The sequence below is a fragment of the Lactuca virosa genome, chromosome 5, assembly GCF_052849685.1.
Source record: "Lactuca virosa cultivar CGN04683 chromosome 5, Lactuca_virosa_CGN04683_v6, whole genome shotgun sequence".
NCBI lineage: Eukaryota > Viridiplantae > Streptophyta > Magnoliopsida > Asterales > Asteraceae > Lactuca > Lactuca virosa.
In genome coordinates this window covers 371028342-371033370 of record NC_136430.1, presented here as the reverse complement: position 1 = coordinate 371033370, position 5029 = coordinate 371028342, and the positions used below count along the sequence as shown (strand labels likewise).

The following is a 5029-nucleotide window of genomic DNA, read 5'->3' as shown; positions in this document are numbered from 1 at the left end:
GGGCTCACCCGCACAATTAGGGTTTTAATCTGAACCTAGTACGCCCAGCGTACACTATGGTACGCCCAGCGTACTGGGTAGACTCTGCGTCAAGAACACGCTCATGAGTACGCGCAGCGTACTCCTCCTTACGCCCAACGTACTCAAAAGCCAAACTTTTCTTTTAAGGGTTAATTTTGACAACTTGGGGAAAGAAAAGGGTCAAAGGAATATACCTGAATTTCGGGATGTTACAACTTTACTTCTTCAGAGGTGTGTTTGGACTTTTGCACTGAGTTTAAGGTGATCTCCAATTGTTTCTTTTTTAAACGATGAATTGTTGTAACTGGAATGAAGAATTTTGGACTATATTGAGACTTTTTGTATACTATCCCGAGCTCTGGAAAGCTTGTTGCACCAAGGTTCATCTCTTGAAATCCTTCGGTGATAGTTGGAACGCGATCGAAGGGAGGAAAATTGAACTTGTGATCAAGAATAGGATGAATCTCAGCATCAATCCTTCCAAAATCACAGACAAGTGTCTTGAGGAATTTACATGCCCTTTCGAAGGCAACTTTCATCTTGGGATACTTTTCTGCCTTTAACTGGAACATCCGAGCAATCAGGAAAATCTCTTCAGGATTCACTCAAACGAAGTCTTCTTGTGATCTGACATAATCACTTCGTCTCCGGGACAGAGTGTACTGGAAAAAATCACTTTTCATAAATTTCCTGACCTTATTGTTTTTCACCCTTTCTGGTATGTCGTTGGACCAGATGTCTTTGAATTTTCCACCGTGTTTAGCATGGAAACGATTCAATCGCTCAAAATCCATGGGGAGCCTTCCGTCTTCGGGTATGGTGAGCTCAAAGGATTGGAATAAGAAATGAAAATTTGTTTTCATTATAATCGAAAATGACCAAACCCAGAAGGTTCATAAGAAAGGGAGTAAAAGCATGATTTTCCATACCTTGTCCTGAATGAGACTAATTCGATTCTTTATGCCGGGCTGAGACCCAATATTGAATGGTACGCCCCAATATCTAAAAAAAATGTCAAAACATCCTTAAAAGTCTTGTTTTCATTTATAACTGAATAACCGATGGTCCAATTTACTTCAACCATTTGATCGAAGTCTGAATGGAATAAAGAAAATTAGAATTAAAGGCCTTTACCTCAACTGTCTAGGGTTTAATTCCTTAGGTATGTGATGTGTCGTTTTGCAATTAAAAAAAAAGCATTACCCTCATAATGTTACTTGTATTCATTAGCTAGAATTACAACCACCTGATTCATATTTAATGTAAGCAATGAAACTGTAGGCCTATAGAACTCCATCTGTGATATGACATTATTAACTTTCCAATTATCAGTCTCTTCATCTCTTTTCCATGTCCTCCTGCCAGAAAATCAACATTTTATATTTAGTTCACCAAGATAACCATAAGCATTACTAAATTCCAATCTATATAATAAGAAAACATAACGAGCAAACCCAATAGCAAAAACATAACAAAATCATTAACCAAAAATGACAAATACGTTAAATCAATAATGGAAACCTCAATAAAGTTGAAAATATTAATTGAAATAGAAGAACTTCATTGATGTTACTATTAAAGATGAATATAGAAGGTTATTATAATATATATAATTGCTAACATGTTCTAATAGAAAAAAAAAGTAGGATGTTAAAACAATCATATAACTGAAAAGTACATTGTTGTTTATTTGATTTAACAATATGTTTTAACTTTTTTTTTTACCCTTTATAAATTAAAATTTATGGTTTACCTAACAAAATCAAGTGATTGTCAATCTGATTGTAGAAATTGGAAAAAGCTTAGATTCTAGATTCACCAGCTTGATTGTTGACCTGTTAAAATTGCAAAGAAACAATATAGGAAAAAAGATTGGTTAACAATAAATCTAAAAGAGAAAATCATAGAAAAAACTTTATGTATTCACTCTACATAAACAACTCCAAAAGCATGCTTTTATCATACTTAAGAAAAATAATAAGGAATTCTTACCCTTTCAATCATTTCAATATGTCTAGCTTTCAAGAGTTCTGTAATGAGCACTGACAAAACGAATAACTCAGAAAAAATCAGTGCCTAAGGATTAAAATCATAACATATAGAATATCAATAATTTAACTATAATTTAAACTTATACCTTACATATCTAATACAAAAACTATACCAGGTCCTTCATGAAGGTGATGCTAATATTTGAGCCATACTTAAAATTCCATTGATTTTAGAAGTCAAGAACATTGAATATTTGAAACGTGAGCAAATCAAAATATGTCAAATATTAGAAAAATACATCTAATGAATATAAAATGTCTGCAAACATATCATGATTGTTAATGTTTGATGTTGACTAAAGTGTATTTGAGGTACTTAAATGGTAAGGTAAACGAACAGTAGTTATAGGGCACAAGAGTAACAAAACAATAAGCAACACCTTCACGAATAAAAGCTTACCGGCGGCACTAGTGGAGGAAGGCATTGGAGTGGCGGCGGTGGTGGAGGAAATTGGTGGAGTGGCAGAGGAAATCAAATTGAAATGAAAAGAAAAAGCATTACAAGATAGGTAGGTGGCGACTATGATGTCAGAAAAACATCAGAATCCGGTGAAAAACTAGTGAATGGAAATCAAAAGTTATTGCTTTAACCGATGTACAATAACCCCAAAGGAAATCGATTTCATAGATGGGGAAGAAAAGCTTACCGGCGACGATAGTGGAGGAAGGCGTTGGACTGGCGGCGCAGTGGAGTGGTGGAGGAAGGCACTGAAGTGACCTAAGGTGGGATTCGTTCAAGGATAGTCATATAGAGGAAATGGATTGTAACCTGGATGTAGTGATAAAGCGGTAGGAGACGGGGAATCATACCAGTTTTATGGCGTGAATATGAAGGTTGAAGCCTATATTTTGCTTCGTTTCCGATGAGAGGTAGGCAAGAGAAGAGCATAGAGAACGAACCGAAGAAACGCTCATAAAATTTGGGAGATTTGGGGATGGCAGTGGTCTAAAGGAGTCTGATTATAAGCTGAATTAGAATGAAGATAATAAGGGACCAAAGTGTAAAATTTAAAAAATGGTGTGGCAAATGTCTAAAACCCATAAAAGTTATGGTAGAATTCTAAAGAGGGCAAAGGTTCCTATTCCTTACCTCAATGTGCTTTTATATATATATATATATATATATATATATATATATATATATATATATACACACGAAATACATTAAAGAAAATAAAAAATCGACTTGATCATACTAATATTTGTCGAAAAATTGAAGCTAAAATTGATAAAGAATCATTTACATAAGAAATAAAATACATAAAACAAAGAATCATTTACATAAGAAATAAATTGCATAAAACAAAAATCGACGTGATTATACCAATACTTGACGAAAAGTTTGAGCTAAAATTGAGAAATAATCATTTACATAAGAAATACATAACATAAAAGAAAACATCTATATATCTTATAAAGCTAGCATTTTTCCTTGAACCTCATGCATTTGAAACTCCCAAGACTATTCAACTTATATTTTTACTCAAACAATATTCATTTGAAACCTCCTGTTTAAATGAATACCACTCAAAAGTCTCTTAATAATGATTAACTAATCAAATGTTTTATAACTTATATAATATGTTTAATAAGCAATTAATGGATAATCTACTATAAAAAGGCCAATCTCTTTTAGCAAAAACACAAATACAAATCACATACAAAATTCACAAAGAAAACAAGTTTAAAGGTTTTTGTGTTGGTTTGAGGGCTTTGGACCATTTTCGAGCTATTTTATTATGTTAAAGTTTTTAATTTGTAAGTTTGTTAGATACTAATCCTTATATATATATATATATATATATATATATATATATATATATATATATATATATATATTTGTTGGTTTAAGTATTCTTTTAAGACAATCATTGTATGTTGTGATTGAAATTTAAATCTAATTAGATTAGATTCATATTATCGATCATATGTTATGGAATATGATATATATAGTATTTAATTAGATATTGTATATATGTTTGTATATTTGTGTTGCTTCAAAGAAATAATTAGTTAAAAATCATAAATATATCATATTATCTATATTATCTATGTAAGTCTTTTTTAAAATGCAAATTCTCTATCTTATCACTTTATATTTTAGTATATGTTTACCGTTTTAATTATAATAGTAAGTGTTTTTTAAAAGTTTTCTTTCACTTAATAATAATAATAATAAATGGTAAATTAGAAAAATCATGGATATTTTATATTATTCATGAAAGTCTCTTTTAAAATGTAAATTATCAATCTTATCACTTTATTATTTAGTATATGTTTCATATTTGAGTAATAATATTTAGTGTTTCTTAAAAGTCTTCTTTAAATTATTAATAATAATAACTTGTTTAAATTAATGAACAATAATTTTAAATGATAATAACATCAAATTAAAAATTATGTAACGTTAACTACAAATAAATTGTATTCTAAATGATCATCATTAATTAAATTAGAAAATAATCGCATAAGTAAAAATTTTAAATTAATCAATCGTAATATTTTTTATAAATAATACTAACTAGATAATTATATTTAATTTAATTTAATTAATGAGGAAGGTGGGTTGATGTCAATGAATAATATTGTTCAAAATAGTTGAGATTTTATATATATAATTTAGTTTAAAAATATTATGTCAAAGTTAATGTCAATAAACAACAATTTTAAACATATATTTTTCAATATTTTAACAATCTATTTTTAACCTGCGTCGCGCAACGCGCAGGTATTCGTCTAGTTTTATATAATATCTAGATATATTTAAGTAGACAATTCTTGTTTAAAGCTTCAAATCTACCACACAAGCATCAACAATTTTTTAAATACTACCAACATAATCTACCTATATAAGTATATTAATCAATTATGTCATAAGTACCATTAAGTATCATAAGTTATAAAATCTTTTGAGTGGTTGTTAATAATTAGATGGAAGTGAAGAGTCTTGGAGGTTT

At 29.8% G+C, this 5029-nt stretch overlaps 1 long non-coding RNA gene across 2 annotated transcripts; it reads right to left on the bottom strand.

Moving 5' to 3' along the window:
* Window positions 1–1240: 1240 nt before the first annotated feature.
* On the bottom strand, window positions 1241–2260 carry LOC145114425 (uncharacterized). Of its 2 annotated transcripts, XR_013710998.1 has the most exons (4): window positions 2159–2260; window positions 2014–2063; window positions 1775–1856; window positions 1241–1379 (listed from the first exon to the last, which is right to left on the bottom strand). It is a non-coding gene; the product is annotated as an uncharacterized LOC145114425 (long non-coding RNA). The 2 variants fall into 2 exon arrangements; XR_013710997.1 differs by having other exon boundaries at window positions 2014–2260.
* Between the last annotated feature and the right edge of the window lie 2769 nt (window positions 2261–5029).